Below are 17,869 nucleotides of genomic sequence, written 5' to 3' on the forward strand. Positions count from 1 at the left end.
AATCCCGCCCAGAATCCCGGGAAGCGTCTTCCCCCTGCCCCGCCGACATGGAAACGCCAGTCTTTCAAATCCGCCTGGAAACGCAAGAGACGCCAGAAGGAAACGTCATTTTGCAAAAAGAGGACCCGACTTGCAGGATTTCTCTTCTTGATGGGAGACTGTCGGTGACGACACAGAAACCGAGACTGAGGTCCTGGCAAAAGGATAGGTGTGCAAACCCACAGAACATAACGGAGAGTCTAGAATAACACCGGGCACGCATCGCCAGCTGATTGTCAACGACGGTGCCAGGCAAGTCGACGAGGGGAAGGGTAGCCTTCGCAGCAAATAGTGGGGACACTGGAGAGCCACGACCCACAGTAAAACGATCCGCGGTCCCTAGGGAAACGCCATGGCCATGACCGTCACAGTGAGAGGGCGTTTGGTACGCACAGGTGTGAGGGGGCGCGTCCCCTTCCAGCTCGGGGCCCTGCTGAGCCGTGGAGATGGGGCTCCGGTCCCCCTCCCAAAGGTCACCGGCAGTCCCCTGAGGCGTGGGGGGCGCAGTTTATGAGCGCGGCCCTCCCGCTGTTGGATTAGCGACGGCGGCGGGTATGGGACCCGAGCGCGCCCAGTGCGTAGCAGGAGCCCGTGACATCTCCCCGCCGCGCCGGGCCAGTGGCGTCGTGGGCACCGAGCCCCGCCAGGCAACGTCCCACGGTCTGGCCCCCACGGCCGTCCCCACTCCGCCCGGCACGCAGGTGGGCACACCCCCCTCTCGGGCCTCAGCTTCTGTGGGTCAAGCGGGGCCCGCGCGCAACGGGCCCCTTCCAGAGTCAGTCCACCGGATCCGGGTCAGTATCCCAGCCAGGACCCGTGTCTGGCACCCAGGAGATGCAGGTCAGGGAGCCCTCTGAGGTCAGGTAAACGTAAGCAGGACCCCCCCCCCCCCATGGAGGAACTTTCCGACACCCGCCAGACCCCGAGGCGGCCTACACTTTCTGTCCTGCATCTGGAAAGGCGTTCTTCCCCTAGACGGTGTTTCCTTGGAGCGATTCACTGCCTCGAAGGTTCTTGCTTTTAGTCAAAAGAGAGGCGGAATAAGGTTGCTATTTCCCGGAAGGAAAGAGGCCTCCAGTGGGAACAAAGCCGGGAGACCCAGAGAGCGGCTAGTCTCCCCCGGGAGGAGGCGAGCGGGGTGCGGCGTGGTTTCCGTAGTGTAGTGGTTATCACGTTCGCCTAACACGCGAAAGGTCCCCGGTTCGAAACCGGGCGGAAACAGCCGTTGACCCGCTTTTTCTCACTTTACGCAGTGCTTCCCAGCGCCACCCAGCACCCGGATCCGCTCCGGTGCCCCTGCTCCGCACACAGAGCCCGGACGCCAGGTGCAGGGACACCGTCCGGCGAGGACACGATGTGGGAAATGGACGGCGTCCGGGAAGCGTCGCCCTTGGTTCCCGACGGTTTCCCCGTGGTCACATTTGCTGCAGCGGGTCACTTCTGCGCACCGGCCCCTGCCTGTCCCCGGGTCAGCCCTGTGCCCGCGGCCCAGGTGGAAGCAGTAGGTGGACGCAAGGTCGTGCGGGGAACTCCTGGTGCCCCCGAGGAAGGCGGGCGATTCCCGGACAGGACGCAGCACTTAGCGTCACAGGAAGGTGATGCTGTTGGCGAAACCAGAGCAGGTTTTCGTGAAAAGGCTGCGTGAAGACAGAGGAGGCACGGCCCCCGCGCGGAGGGTGTCCACTACGGGGTTGGGGACGGCTTATCCGCAGGGACCTGAGAGGTCTTGGGGTGCAGCCCGTGGGAGAGGGATGTGATGTTGAAGGGAAGCGGGGGGGGGGGGGGCAGGAGGGCCCGTGTTGTCAGAAAGCCTTTGGGGACGCAAGGGTCCGCGCTGGTGGCGTTGGGACAGGTGGCAAAGGTGTGTGTTGGTGTGGGGCCCCGGGCAGGACGGAGGGTCTCATGCACTGGGAACACTGGGTAAAGTGCGAAAAAAAGCGGGTCGACGGCTGTTTCCGCCCGGTTTCGAACCGGGGACCTTTCGCGTGTTAGGCGAACGTGATAACCACTACACTACGGAAACCGGCCTGCCAGGCCTCTTTCAAAAATCCTTCTAGAATGTCCTATAGAACGTACACCCATTTTCTGGGTGCCCCCAAACCCGGTAACTTTGAATGATTTTTCTTTGTACGTATCCTCACTCACGATGCCTCCCTTTCTCTTACACTTTTTGTTGTTAAAATAACAATACAGAAAACTCCGTAACTTGTAACCACGCATAACTGAAACCCAGAGTCCAAATTCCTTCCCAGGCTGCAGGCAGGGGTTCCCGGGAGGGGGTGGGGGGTGCTTGGGGTCCGCATCTCTTCTGACCTGGAAAAGCTGGGGACCCCCAGACCTGCCGGGCCATGCTGGAAACTCCGCCTAGCGCGGGTGGGGGACTGTCCCAGTTTACTGCCGGGCGGGGTGACAAGGGGAGTCTTTTGGGCATCCCTGTGACTGGACTTCGTGTCCCCGCTTCCGCTCTGGGTGCCAGTGCTCAGGGACCGTGTCAGTCTGCCGAGCGAGTTTGTTTTCCTCCTCGTGTACCCTGACGTTCGTCACTCTTTCCCCCTTCCCAGCATTTGTCTGGGACTAGAAGGTGCTCATTGCAAAATGATCTGTCTTCAAACCCATCGTAAGAAGTTCGCGCCAGGACCGCGCTGTGACTGCATCGGTCAGAAACGCAAAGCTGGAAAACCCCTCCCGTAACCCAAAGTCGGACGGGTCTCAATGCTGCCGGAAACAGAAGCAAGGCAGTATTTCCTAGAGGGCAGGATCTTCAGTCTTACTTTTTCTTCTGACATCGAGTGGACAGCATAACTTCTGGTTCATTTTTTTTGAAAAATAAGTTGATTAGATATTTATTTTAAAGGAATTAATGAGCAGCCCACAAGGTGCCCAATCCTGACCTAGGCTCTGGAGGTACCAGGTGTCCTGAAAAATCGGACAAGCCTGGGGAAAGCAAAGGGCATGTGCGCTGATTATTATAATATGATTGCACAAAATAAGTTATTTTATTTTTTAGTGTTTATTTTTGAGACAGAAAAAGAGAGACAGAGACAGAGAAAGAAGGGGGGAGAGGGGCAGAGAGAGAGGGAGACACAGAATCGGAAGCAGGCTCCAGGCCCCGAGCTGTCAGCACAGAGCTGGATGCAGGCCTCAAGGTCACCAACTCCAAGATCATGGCCTGAGCCAAAGTTGGAAGCTAAACGGACTGAGCCCCCCTGCCCCCCCCCAATTCATTTTTAAAATTGCCAAATAAAACTACAGAGAGAAATGCTCATGCTTTTTCACAGATGCATACAAATGAGACAATTTTGCAACTCCTAATGATGAGGAAAGACTGTCAGAAGAAGTGATCACCGATCTGAGACTTGATAGATGAAAAGAAATACATTGGTGGAACAGAGGTGAAATGAGGCCTGGGGGTGGGGAGGGGGGATGGGCATTAGGGGCAGCATGGTAGGTCCGGGGCCAGGGCACAGGCCATGGGACCTAGGAGTAATGAGCACCCATTAACTTGAGTTGGTGGAGAAATGGATTTCAGTTAAAAATATGACATATTGATGCATTTCCAGGTCTTATTTGGGATCGAATTGTAGAGAACAAACATTCTCCTTTATTATATTTAAATACTCACCTCTCCCAGCAGAGTTTCATAGCACTGTTTATTATTTTTATTTCTAACAGAAGTCAGTAGTCCACTACAAGAGATCTACACAAGAAGTCTTCTGAGACATGACATTCCTTCCAAATGGCTCACGAAAGGAGACATCAGCCCGTTAGACCTTTAGGGGGAGAAGCAAGAAACGAAGGAAATGAAACTGATTGTTTGAGAAATGTTGTGCACATTACCAAGAGTGGGGAGCGTGGCACTTACGGAGGATGATAAAAACTTGAAAAGTGTTTTTTAGAAGGTAGAGGAAATAGAGCAGATAAACAAGAAAATCGCAAGTCTTGGGGTTTAAAGGTTTTTTTTCCAGCTGTATTATTTTTTTAGAGTTATGTAACCGGTAAGTGCACCAAGAGTTTTCAGATTTAAAAGCACTTTTTAATTTTATTTTTTAAACTTACATCCCAATTAGTTAGCATATAGTGCAACACTGATTTCAGGAGTAGATTCCTTAAAAAGCATTTTTAAACAGCAGTTGCCTCCAGCTTTTTTTTTTTTTTTTTTAAAGGGAATCTTGGGGCGCCTGGGTGGCGCAGTCGGTTAAGCGTCCGACTTCAGCCAGGTCACGATCTCGCGGCCCGTGAGTTCGAGCCCCGCGTCGGGCTCTGGGCTGATGGCTCAGAGCCTGGAGCCTGTTTCCGATTCTGTGTCTCCCTCTCTCTCTGCCCCTCCCCCGTTCATGCTCTGTGTCTCTCTGTCCCCCAAAAAATAAATAAACGTTGAAAAAAAAAAAAAGGGAATCTTGTGTGCTTTGCCATTCTTTTTTATCCTCTCCTCTTTCAGATACAATCACATTACTCCTCCTTCCAAAATTTCTGTTATATTCCACAGTCCCTTAACACATTAAAAGGAGAAAACAGTTATAACGTTAACTGATTTACACTAATTTATATTAGAGTTTTTCCCTCGTTCCTTTCTTTCATTTCTTTTGAACTGGATTGGATGAAAGGCAAATGAGTAGACAACTCCAGGTTTACTAATGGGTGTGGAAAATAGTTATAAACATATAAAAAAATAGAACTCAAAACCACAACGACTGAGGTGCTGGGAAAACTGGACAGCCTCGTGCAAAAGAATGCAGGTAGATCATTATTTATACCACACACAAGAATTAACTGAACGTGGGTGAAAGACTTGAATGGAGGACCTCAAGCCACAAAATTCTGGAAGAAAACACAGGCAGTAGGTTCCTTGACATCAGTCTTAGCGGTCTATGTGTTTGTGGATCCAACTCCACCTGCAAGGGAAACAAAGAAAAATAAACAATGGGACTACATCAACCAAAAAGCTTTTGCACTGCGAAGGAAACCATCCGTTAAAATGAAGACAACTTCCTGAATGGAAGAAGATATTTGTAAATCATCTATTTGATAAAGCGTTAATACCCCAAACATATAAAGAACTCACACAACTCAACAATAAGAAACGACCTGATTAAAAAATGGGCAGGTGATCTGAATAGATATTTTTCTAAAGAAGTTATACAGATGGCCAACAGGTACGTGAAAAGATGTTCAACATGACTACTGGAAACGCAAATTAAAAGCAAATGAGATATCACCTCACACCCGTTAGAAGAATTGTTATCAAAAAGGCAAGAAATAACAACTGTCCGAGAGAACGTGGAGAAAAGGGGTCCCTCATACACTGTTGGTGAGAGAGGAAATTGGTGCAGCCACTCTGGACATCAGGATGAAGATTCCTAAAGAAATCAGAATAGATCTTCCGTAGGATCCGGCTATCCCACTTCTGGGTACTTACCCAAAGACTATGAAGACACTAATTGGAAAAAATGTATACGCTCTTACATCCATGGCAGCATGATTTTTTTCCTAATTTTTAAAAAAATGTTTTAATTTATTTTTGAGACAGAGAGAGACAGATCATGAACAGGGGAGGGGCAGAGAGAGAGAGGGAGACACAGAATCTGGAGCCTGTGGGGCTCGAACTCTCGGACTCACGGACTGTGAGCCGCTTAACCGACTGAGCCACCCAGGCGCCCCTGTTGCAGCATGATTTACAAGAAGCAAGACACAGAAACAACCTGAGCGTTCGTCAATAGGTGAATGGATGGGGAAAATGTGGTATATATACAGTGGAACAGTATCCAACCATAAAGGAGAATGAAATCTTGCCCTTTTTGACAACATGGATGGACCTTAAGGATATTACGCTTACGGGAAAGAAGTCGGAGAAAGACGAATACTGTGTGATCTCGCTCATATGTGAGAATCTAAGAAACAACACAAATGAACAAACAAAGCAATATAAAAACAAACTCATAGATGCAGAGAGCAGACTCGTGGTTACCAGGGGGGAAAGGGGATTCGAGAGCAGGCAGAATGGAAGAAGAGGGTCAATTGCATGGTAATGAAAGGTAACTAGAATTTTGGCCGTGATCACTTTGTAGTACATACAGATGTCTAATGATAATGTGCTCTTGAAAGTTATCCGGTATTATATACCAATTTTACCTTGGGGGGGGGGGGCAAAAGCCACAACCATTGAAGCTAGATCACTAAGTCACTAGCCTTTCTAAACCAAATAGGGTCCTTGTAACAGTGGCATAGACATCAGTCACCGGAGACTTGTATAAACGCTGGATTTCAAGCCTCATCCAAGATGCGGTGAATTAAATCTTGCATTTTAATGGAACGCCAGGTAATTCATGTCCTCACCAAGGTTTGAGAAGCATGGCTCTGGTCGATTCACTATTCGGTGGGCCAAAGAGCTATCTGATGCAAAATTGGGGACGGGGGAGGGGGAAATGGCCATTCAAGGAGCCAGTCAAGAAAAGCAGCTGTTTCCAACGTCCTAGTTGGGAAAGATTCTAGGGGACGAAAATGACGAAGACAGTCACAGAGATCATGTATAACCGAAGTGGTGAGTGCCTGAGGTTTGGTCTAAAATGGCAAAAGAAGACCAAGGGGCAAACCCCACTTTTCCTAGGCAACCCCAGTGCCCAGATCGTCGTCATAGAACAAGATCTGAGTTTGTCAGCTCTCGGCATTTCTATCACTGTCCTCTTGGGAGAAGCGTGTTTTTGTGTTTAAAGAAGAGTCTTCCCCTACTGCTGTCCCTTCCGCCTCTGGTGCTTCAGGGATGCGAATTCAAATTCTCTCCACTTCTACTAAATCACAAAAGCTCGCACGGGAAGGCCCCGCTGGGAGTCGAACCCAGGATCTCCTGTTTACTAGACAGGCGCTTTGACCAGCTAAGCCACGGAGCCCACAGCGAGAGCAGCGTCCTTTGTATGTCATTTGAGGGTGATGTCACTGTCTGGGCTGACCAATGTGGCTCTCGAGAATGTTTGCCCAACAAAAGCGCATCCAAACTAATTCTCAGGATCTTTATCACGTTTTCTTACTTTCTCCCGAAAGGTGCACAGCAGTGTAGATACGCTGCACCAGGAATAAAAACTTCCTCAGCCACGGGACCGTTGCAGTAGGCAGCCAGACGGTCGCGCTTCCCGGAGTCTTCACAACTGCTTGGTATGAAAGGTGGATTCAGCTTGGACTCTGCCACACGGGGGACAATGGTGCCTCTCAGCCGCGCCGACCCAAGCAACGAGGATCGCCGCGAGGCTTTCCCGAAGTGAATCACTTGGCAAAATGCTGGCGCTCAGGCGCCGGCGGTTTTCTTCCCTTTGTCGCTCAGCGGTGGCCGTTTATCCCACGTGAAACTATGTTCCGTATTTGCGGAGAGTGGCAGTCTGCTGTGGCACATGGGAGGCATTAAAAATACACGACGCTTCTTAAATTCCACACCTGGCATGCTAACTGGAATTTAAGTAGAAACTTGGAAAAAATTAAAAAAGAAATTATATATGAATATCAAAACACATTAGAACTTTACTGGCGTATTATTTTCTTACACTTTCCCTCCAAGCAATATTGGATAGACGTCTTCTTACTCTCACCCTCCTTTTTCCTCTTTAAAGTTGATAGCGATCTCTTTCTTTCCAAAAAACGGATACCAAACATTACCCGGGAAGAGGCATGTGTTCTCATTCCAAGAAACTGGAGCTGGACAAATCCGTGAGATCGTTTCTATCCTTGGGACAACGCTGGGGGAGTGCGCTGTGACACGCGCCAGTTAAACCCACGGATCTATACTACAGTCCCACAAACTTCTAGAAATAATTCCTCAGCCCTTGGTTGGGAGCAGAGTCGCTGGGCCCCGGCTGCTGGCCCCGCCGGCGACATCCAGGCAGGGGTGGGGGTGGTGATGCAGAGAGCCCTTTGCTGGAAGAGGACAGGCGGGTAAGGAAAAGCCCCAAAGGATCAGTGAAGGCGACCTCCAGGCCTGGTCCTGCAAAGAGGAAGTTCAGGTGACAACTTTGCAGCACTTCCTGGGGGCGGGAAGTGCAAATAAAATGGAAAAGAGTGACACGGGGGAACTGGGAAACTGAGGGCTGAGGCTTAAAACCAGCAGAGTCCAGAGTCTGGTGTTGCCGGAAAGGGAGAAGACAAATCTGATACGCCAGACCTACAGGGAGTCCCAGCCCTGCTCCCTGGTAGCTCCCGCCTGTAAATCCGTAGGGAGGGTGTAATTGACCATTCGTAAATGTAAATAACAGCCCATACTTGACGTAGAATAGTCAGGAAATTCCACCTCCTCTCTCTCTCTTCGTATTGAGATAAACGTAACCGCTTTCTCGACACAGGTGGAATCAGGTGCTGGTTGTCTTCCTGTGCGACCAGAAAGTGGGGGATGATTGGATTAGGGAGGCTTTGTCTTGTGTGCGAACCTTACTTCCACCGTGTAGTGTGGTCAACATCAGGAGCGACGAGGGAACAGCGGAGCCAATTTCTCTCCGAGTCATTCTCTGCTCGCCTAAAGCGTGGAGGAAGAAAGACACTTACTAAAAGGACAAGAGCAAGCCAGCCCGTGGTTGAATCTCGAAAGTCTGGGTTGATTTTTAGACGAGATACTCACTGCGTCCCTCAACCTTCTCCAGGAAACACCTTCAAAACGCCTTTCTCATTAGCAAGCATCTGTGGTCCAGGAAGATGTGATTGGTTTAGAGACACAGACAGACATGAGGTGCTCAAGTGTGCGATTCGGGGACTCAGACCAATTCATCTTGTGCTCAGTTTCCAAGACGTACATTCCTTTATTTTTTCATAATAAAGAGCAAGTGATGTTATTCTTTAGAACATTTTTATGGATGATAGGATGGATGTCATTCCCCTAAGGTCTTTTTGCTTTTGGATATATCTTCGTGTCTGTCTCCTTTCGAGCTGGTGAAACACCATGTTGCAGTTGGTTGATCTCTGCACTTTCACCTAAATTTGATTTGTCATATCCCTGAGGATGTGAATGAATCCTAAGACTTATAGTTTTTAACGCCTAATGGTGACTGCCAAGTTGATTCATTTACTTTTTGGTATTCTATCAATTTAAACAGATAAAATACTGCGAAGATATCGTATGTTATTCTATCATTCGAGAAAGTAACCAAGCAACAAATCCAGCATGCAAGAAACTGTAGCAGAGGTCAGAAATAGCACACCCTCAGAGGACGATTACATGTGTGGGAGAAAACATGTTTTTTAATATGGTAGACTAAATAACAATCCACTATCAACATATTCTATGCTACATGTTTCTCTTTTTTTTTATCCTATGTGTTTCTCTCTCTCTCAAACTATACTGCAAACAGAGGGACCAAGCCAATTGCATTAGTAAACTTCCCTCACTGCATTTTTGCATATAATAGGCACCAAAGGCACTAATATATTTACAACTTGTGTAAGGGTTAAATTGTAGTGTAGGGCCAAGCTAGAGCTTGAGAGATAACAGGCTTTGTGCTGACACTGTAGCTTGAGAAATAGCTTTGTTTTGACACTGAAGGTTAAGAGATAACAGCCTTGCTTTACTCTTGTAAATTACACTTCATACTCTTGTAAATTAGGCTTCACCAATTAAGGGAACAAAAGTTCAAAGAAAAGTGGGCCAGAGGCAGGGTCAAGGAGATCAACTGGTTGCGACTTAATGGCAGAAAGTCTAAAATAATCACCCCACCCGGGAACTGTTTCCACCTCATCTGGGAACTATTTCTTTGTTCTGTTCCCAGGTGATGATAAGACGATGTGGTCGGCTATAAAAACTCTGTACCCCGGCTGTTCGGGGCCGCACTCTGATCAAAAGTGTCGGTCCCGATCGGTCGGCCTTGCCTCTCGTAGCAACAAACTTTGCTGTGACTGTCATTGGCGCCCTTAGCATTCTGTTTCAGGAGTCGTGTGGATGCAACACTGGTAAATAACATTGAAAATGTTTAGATGCACATAAAAAATAAGTAAGAACCCTCAATAGAAACTCTCAACCTTCCAGCCTACACAGAAGCTAGTTATATTTAATGTTTTTTTTTTCAGAAATTTCTTGAGCTATAGGTCTCACTTGAACAGAACTGCTTTAACTGATTTATATTAAATACTGAAATTTTATAATAAACCATAAGAGCAGTAGAGAAACTGTTTCTAACATGAACACACAAAGGAACCCCTGGTACAGAAAGGGAAAATGCCATCATTTAAGAAGTCCTGATATTATTGTATACAAAAAGCAAACAATTTGAATAGGGACGTCAAGCGCTTTGTAAGTTATCTTAGCTCTTAAGTATTTTTGCAGTAGCCCAATGTAAAAAGGATTGGTAGGAGATGTGGGTATAAAGTGTATCTTAACTATTTGAAATTCAGTATTTTACACACATTTCATCCTCCTTTTCAATCCGTTCTTAGTTTCTAAATAAATTGGAGTACTGAAATAAGGCACTGTATTCTCTCCTTCGTACATTTTACAAACTGTTACACTTTCAGGGATGTGGGGATTGTCGCTAGGATATTACGGGTGCTCTTGGTCCCGGCCTGGGTGGAGGCTGTCTGGTCTTCCAAAATTCGTCTTTCTCACTGCAGCATCTGAAGTTCAAGTTGCCTCCATTTTGGAAGTTGCTTCCACCGAATTCATTAAAACCTCCATGGTCTTTCTTTCCTAGAGTTTCATCTAAAAAGAGCCACTCCCTCCTTTCCATGACAAGTGTCTGGCTGGCTCACACACCTCTGCAATTTACTCTTACTTTTTAACATGGGTGCCTTGACACCTAGCATGTACTGGAACGTGATATGTATTTGGAACAGCTTCAAGGACTTCATCACATCTTTTGCTACTGGCTCAGGCTCGTCCTGCTGCCTGCGGGGGTGTGGTGGTATTTCTAGAGCGTGTATTGTAAGTCCTGGAGGGGGATCGGGGTACCGGCCGAAATGTCAGCACTGTTCTGGTCTCCAGGCTGTCGAACGCGTGAGATACAGAGCCCTACAGTCCCGCAGAGGACAGTTTAGACACAACACCTGCTGTAACTCGCTGACATTCCTGGAAACCGCACGCGTTCCTTCGTGCCTTCACGTCGCCACCAGACGTATGTCTGGCTCATGTCTAAAGATCCTTTGTGCTCTTTCTTTGCTCTGATATTCTTTGATGCTCACATCTAATGAAAGATGAAATAAAGGCTATGTGCGGGCCATGGCTGCTGCTGCTCTCTCTCTCTCTCTCTCTCTCTCTCACACACACACACACACACAGAGGCAGCCCCGCTCAGTCTCCGTGTCTGAGAACTTTTCCTTCCGTGCACGGACACGTGGGGGCACAAAGAAATAAGCCAGCAGCACACATACTCCAGCCATGTCAAGGCCGCGGAGACACTTGCCATTCGCCTAGACAAGGCATATAAACAACCTCATGACCCTTTTCCAAGGTCTGCAAGTTCTAAGTTGATTTCACAGTAACACTAGATATTTATGGTGGGGTTGATGCTGATCTTAATGGATGTGGTTTTTGATCTTGTCTATTGAAACATGCAGGAGTTTCAGGACAAGGGGCAGAGAAGGAGTTCATGCGGCTGCTGCTGAATTCAAGGATAGTTTCCATGAAATATAAATGCACTTTTTTAGTGTCATCTCAAGGATATATATTTTTTTTAACCTTTGTATTTACTGCTGTATCCCAGAGCCTTGAAAAGTGTCTGGAGCATAGTAAGCTCTCAATAAATATGGGCAGAAAAACAATAAATGTTGACCAGACTAAGAGTGTCCCAGGAGGATAGAAAATTGGAGGGTGTCTCCGAACATTTGAAGTCATTTTCATACTATATTTTCAGGTGACAGTATTCATGAAGACTTTCAAATTTGTATATGTAAAGTTCATCTGTCCCACACATGCTCCCTGGGCCAAGTTCACAGGACTTCGTCCTCAGTCATAATAACAATCTATACCGAGTTTTGGTCTTCCTTTCTTACCTTGATTCTAGTAAGAGCACCTGGGGAGACAGGTTGCCCTCAGGTTCCATGGTGTAGTGGTTAGCACGTCTGCCTTACACGCAGAAGACCCTGGGTTCGATTCCCAGTGGAACCACAAACTTACCTTGGCTTCCATTCAGGAGAGGTTTGGAAGGTTCCTCTTTTCCTTCCAGACACTTAGTTTCCCCTTCTGGACACTCGCCCAACTGGGCCGTGCAGTGTGGGGCCACGCTGGCTTGCACAGAGGATTTCCCTGGCTTTCGTGATGGTTGGGGGAAAACCATCAGCAGCAAATGCGGAATATTTTAAATGAGTGCACAGCCAGGGCCTGACTGGAAAGATTATTATTTTAATTCCATCGTAGTTACAATGTTAAGGATTTAAAATTGCAGAAACAACATCTACTTTAGCGGGTTTGAGCATTGTATTAAAGGAAACCCCAAGTGTTGGATGTCCAGAAACGGGAAGGCTCCAGTTTTCATGGAATTAGACATGTGCAGTTTCCCACAGAAGCAGATTTTAAGGAGAGCAGATCAGACGTTGTTTTGTGGTTTTGTAAGGAAACGTGAACTTTCACCCTCTAGAGGGCAGAGAGTTGCTACGGTACCCACGTGGGAAAATTTGGCACTATTAAATACAAGGGAAAACACATTTTTTTTTTTTAAAGCACTATGTGATTTTTTAATGTCTCCTCATTTTGGTGGTAATCTAAAACCTGAGGATAATAACAATCGCCCAGATCTGAATTTCTCCACGTATTACAACACACGCACACAACATTAAAGCCATACCTTCTCCCCAACTAGAAGACAGACTTCAAGTTCCCTGTAAAGGAGAACTAAAAACACCCACGTCAAGCAGATCTGCCTTTCAAGAGCTCCCAAAGGCGACTCTCTGTGCAGAATGGAAGGAGCTCCAGAAAAGCCATCTAGAAGTAAGAAAATGGGAACTGAGATCCCAACATTCAGCTCAAATTCCCCTCCTCTCAAATAGAAATTTCAGCTTAAAACACTGGGAAGGAACCTGGGCACGCACGCCAGTCCTGAGACGGTAGCAGCAGCAGAAACTTCTGGGGGAGAAGAAAGTGAGGAGAAGCCCTCCGCGGAGAGTAGCTGGTAAAGGAAAAAAGAAGGAAGGGGGGGATTCAGAATCCCCCAAGACCAAAGGAAACATAAACATCGGAAGACACAGAACTCTTTCCCAGTGGATCCCAGCCCTCTCCCCAAACACATCTATTAAAGATACTGTATTTTTATGTAGGGATAGAAGAGGATGGCCTTGAACTGGGAATCCTGTAAATGATCCCAAGTCTCTTCCCACAATATCTGAATGAGCTTTATTTGTGCAAAGCTACTATAAGAAAACCCCAAGGCAAAATATTTTAGCTGATGAAAATTCCTCCAAAAGTGGAAAAGCAGAAGAAAACTGTAACACAGCTCTCAAAATTGAATCAGGCATCCTCAGATAAGCATTGTTTGGATTTGAAAAAAATCACACGAAGTCAGAAATACAAAAAAAATTAAAACAAAAAGAGAAAGGGGCAATAAAATGTCATAATAATTAAATTTATAATCCAGGAAGTTTCTGTGATAGAAGTCCAGGACCAGATTGTTGGAAAAACAAGTTATATAAGGGTAAATAGATGGGGGTAACTGTTACAACAAAAATTCAAACCATCGTAGGTGTCACAAGAAACTTCTTTTATTTAAAAAAATTTTTTCCCCCAACGTTTATTTATTTTTGGGACAGAGAGAGACAGAGCATGAACGGGGGAGGGGCAGAGAGAGAGGGAGACACAGAATCGGAAACAGGCTCCAGGCTCTAGGCTCTGAGCCGTCAGCCCAGAGCCCGACGCGGGGCTCGAACTCACGGACCGTGAGATCGTGACCTGGCTGAAGTCGGATGCTTAACCGACTGCACCACCCAGGCGCCCCAACAAGAAACTTCTTAAATGAGAAAAGAAATATCAGGGGTGTCTGGGCGGCTCAGTCGGTTGAACTCATTATTAGTTATGGAGAATGCCAATTAGTGCCACAAGGAGATAATACTTTAAGTCTATTTAAATGTTTCAAATAGGCTGTCTAAAATTTAAAAGTCTGGCAATACCAAATGTTGGAGAAGTCTGGAGCAAATGGAGCTCTCACAAAGTATTAATTGGAAAGTAAAATGGCCTTACCATTTTGGAGACTATTTGGTAGCTTCTTATAAAGTCAAATAGGGGCGCCTGGGTGGCTCAGCCGGTTAAGCATCCGACTTCGGCTCAGGTCACGATCTCGCGGTCCGTGAGTTCGAGCCCCATGTCGGGCTCTGTGCTGACCGCTCAGAGCCTGGAGCCTGTTTCAGATTCTGTGTCTCCCTCTCTCTCTGACCCTCCCCCGTTCATGCTCTGTCTCTCTCTGTCTCAAAAATAAATAAATGTTAAAAAAAAATTTTATAAAAAAAAATAATAAATAAAGTCAAACAGACATTGACCAAATGATCCAGCAATTTTAGGTATTTACCCCAAAAGAAATGAAAACATTGCTGGGTAATTTCATGTGTCAACAAGGCTAGGCCACAGTATTCAGATATTTGGCCAGACACTAGTTTAGATGTTGCCGCGAAGATGTTTCTTGGATGAGATTAACATTTAACCAGTAGGTTTTGAGTAAAGCGAATTACCCTTCATAACGTGAGTGGCCTCATCCAATCAGTTGAAGGCCTTGAAAAAAGAAAGACCTTTCTCTCCTGAGGAAGGGGGAATTCTGCCAGTACACTGTAAAAAATTTTTTAAATTTATTTGAGAGAGAGAGACAGAGAGAGTGTGCACTTGCACGAGAGGAGGAGGGGCAGAGACAGAGGGAGAGAGAGAGAGAGAGAGAGAGAGAGAGAGAGAGAGTCCCAAGCAGGCCCTACGCTGCCAGTACAGAGCCCGATGTGGGTCTTGAACCTGTGAATTGTGAAATCCTGACCTGAGCCAAAAGCAAGAGTCAGGCACTTAACCACCTGAGCACCTTGCCTTTAGGCTGGAGCTTTAACTTCAGGTCTTTCCTGTGTCTCCACTCTGCTGATCTACCCCGCAGATGTGGGCTTGCCCGACCCTCACAACTGCCTGTGTCAGTTCTTTAAGATCTCTCTTTCTCTCTCTCTCTCTCTCTTTTTCTGGAGAAGCCTGACCAATACAACAGACGTCCACACAAAGACTTGTGACATTAATCCTCATATGAAAAAGTCTATTCACATGTGAATGGAAAACAGACGGTGATATGTCTGTACAGGGAGTACAATTCAGCAAGGAAATGGACCAAGCGACTGATACATGCAGCAACATGAATGAATCTCAAAGATATCGGGCTGAGCAAAGGAAGCCGGGAACATGAGACTACGTACTACATGGTTTATAAGAAATTCTGGACAAGGCAAAGCCATCATGATAGAACATCTATAGTCGCCTGGGGCTGGGATGGGGGTATAACAGAGTAGAAGGGGTATGTAAGTTTCCTATTGTGATTGTAACAAATTACCACAAATTCAGTGCTTGAAAACAACATACACTTACTTTCCTCCTGTCCTGGAGGTCAGTCCAATATGGGTCAGCGGTACTGTGTTGCTTGGTAAGCTCTAGAGGGAATTTTGTTTCCTTGCCTTGTCCAACTTCTAGACGCTGCTGGCATTCCTTGGCTAACAGCACTGCACGTCTTCAACCTCTATTTCTATGTCACATCTCCTTCTGTGACCCTGACCCCTCTTAGAAGGGCCCTTGTTGGGGCGCCTGGGTGGCGCAGTCGGTTAAGCGTCCGACTTCAGCCAGGTCTCCATCTCGCGGTCCGTGAGTTCGAGCCCCGCGTCAGGCTCTGGGCTGATGGCTCAGAGCCTGGAGCCTGTTTCCGATTCTGTGTCTCCCTCTCTCTCTGCCCCTCCCCCGTTCATGCTCTATCTCTCTCTGTCCCAAAAATAAATAAACGTTGAAAAAAAAAATTAAAAAAAAAAAAAAGAAGGGCCCTTGTGATGACATTGGACCCCATCTAGATAATTCAGGAAAATCACCTCATTTTAAGATCCTTAGTCACATGTGCAAAGTCCCTTTTGCCACGCAAAATCATATATTCATAGACCTCAGGGGTTAGGAGGTGGACATCTTTGGGGGGACATTCTTCTAACTACCACAAAGCACAGAGGAGGGTTGGGGGATTGTAACGGTTAAATTGTAGTGTAGGGCTAACGTGTAGCTTGAGAGATAACAGCTTTGTTCTGACACTGATGATAAACTTATCAAATTCTACACTTAAAATGGGTGCATTTTATTGTATGTAAATTATCCCATAATAAAGCTTGTTTTAAAATGGAAGAATCGGAATCTTACACACACCGTTTCGAATTCTGCTTTTTTCACATAGTCATCCATCTCCAGCATTTAACAGACACGGAATAGCGGCTAATTATTGCATTCTGAAGAGTGGAGCGATTTAAACAAATTTGTTAATAATGCACAATTTTCTTTAGGGGTCGGGCAGAAAGTGCTTTGCTCGAACATTTCCGCCTGTTCTCAAGTTTCCCCAAGCTGCCTCCCTGTGTGCATTCCCTCCAACGGTGATGCAAAAGGTTAGAACGTTTCGGGTTCAACTTTGCTGAATGTGCCAACTTTTTTGAAACTACGCTTTCATTTTGCCAAAGGCACAGTATTGAAAGTGTTGCTTGAAAGCTCTCCAAACACTGATAAGATGCCACCTTATATAGCTAAGTGAAGAAGGCAAATTGAGCGCATATGCTGACTCTTAGGGGAAGAAGAGAAAACAAGAGGTTATGTAAATGTTTGCTTGTGCAAAGAGAAGTGGAAAGAATACCTAAGGGGTCTCCTATAGAAGTTGGAAGACTTTTCACTGTACCTTTTAATATTTTCTAACTTTGGAACACATGAATATATTTTTACCCCCAAAGTAAACGTTTTAACGGTGAGCCCGCTGTCAGAATGTTTACAACGAAGCTGCCTTTCTTTCCTCCTGTGTCGATATTAATAGGAGCCTGCTTCCCATATAGCTTCAAACATCTCGTTTCATCTCTCATTCAACTAGTGAAGCCCCAAGTGTGGGCGTGCACAAAGTGCGGGTGGTCTTACAATTTCTTCCCAGTTGGAAATAATCCAAACAGGCCAGTTTCCCTTGCAAGAATCAGTTTCCCAATGGAAAAAAAAAAAAAAAAATCGCACAAAGGGAATTTTTTTCTTTTTCCTGGTCCCTGCTGACCTTTGTGGACAGAAATCAAACAAGGACCTACTAAAGCAGGGAAGTCAGAGAACCGTGTTCAAATTCTCTAAATTCCGCATTGGTTGAGGCCTGGGGATGAGTCCTAGACTGACGGACTCCGGTGTTTAAACGTAACAAAAGCCGCCCCCATGTGGCCAGTACGGGGCTCGAACCCGCGACCTTGGCGTTATTAGCACCACGCTCTAACCAGCTGAGCTAACCGGCCACCGAGGAAGGACCTCTCGGTCTGCGGGACGTGTTACATAAGCCAAAACCAATTCAGTTTTTTTTTCCAACACAAACCGAGGAATTCTCTCTCATCCTGGCCCCGCCTCGCCTAAATGTACCCGCTCTACTTTGTTCAATGTCTTTTAAAAACACTTTCTATTCTAGCTTTCGTTTGTTACTTCTTAAAATCATAATAATAACAAGACATGAAGGTCCCACAGCTCCACGCAAGTGTTTGACTTCAGCAGTCGGGTCCACCCGGGTCGGGTCGGGGAACTGCGGCGCGCAGCGACGGTAAAACGGTATCTGCCTGGCCCGTACGGGGATCGAACCCGCGACCTTGGCGTTATTAGCACCACGCTCTGACCAACTGAGCTAACCGGCCACCCGACGGAAAGGTGGCCTCTATTGTGAAGATGTAAACAAAAATC

General features: G+C 46.7%; 1 long non-coding RNA gene and 6 other non-coding genes across 7 annotated transcripts; 3 read left to right on the plus strand and 4 right to left on the minus strand.

Moving 5' to 3' along the window:
• Nucleotides 1-471: 471 nt before the first annotated feature.
• On the plus strand, nt 472-7,537 carry LOC123609542. Its single transcript, XR_006717815.1, has 2 exons — nt 472-740; nt 7,075-7,537. It is a non-coding gene; the product is annotated as an uncharacterized LOC123609542 (long non-coding RNA).
• TRNAV-AAC lies at nt 1,188-1,260 on the plus strand. The gene has a single exon. It is a non-coding gene; the product is annotated as a tRNA-Val (tRNA).
• Nucleotides 1,990-2,062, minus strand: TRNAV-AAC. Its single transcript has one exon. It is a non-coding gene; the product is annotated as a tRNA-Val (tRNA).
• TRNAT-AGU lies at nt 6,850-6,923 on the minus strand. The gene has a single exon. It is a non-coding gene; the product is annotated as a tRNA-Thr (tRNA).
• Nucleotides 7,538-12,030: 4,493 nt separating the features above from the next.
• On the plus strand, nt 12,031-12,103 carry TRNAV-UAC. The gene has a single exon. It is a non-coding gene; the product is annotated as a tRNA-Val (tRNA).
• Nucleotides 12,104-17,362: 5,259 nt separating this feature from the next.
• TRNAI-AAU lies at nt 17,363-17,436 on the minus strand. The gene has a single exon. It is a non-coding gene; the product is annotated as a tRNA-Ile (tRNA).
• Nucleotides 17,437-17,749: 313 nt separating this feature from the next.
• TRNAI-AAU lies at nt 17,750-17,823 on the minus strand. Its single transcript has one exon. It is a non-coding gene; the product is annotated as a tRNA-Ile (tRNA).
• Nucleotides 17,824-17,869: the final 46 nt, after the last annotated feature.

The sequence above is a fragment of the Leopardus geoffroyi genome, chromosome B2, assembly GCF_018350155.1.
Source record: "Leopardus geoffroyi isolate Oge1 chromosome B2, O.geoffroyi_Oge1_pat1.0, whole genome shotgun sequence".
In the NCBI taxonomy this organism is placed as follows: Eukaryota; Metazoa; Chordata; class Mammalia; order Carnivora; family Felidae; genus Leopardus; species Leopardus geoffroyi.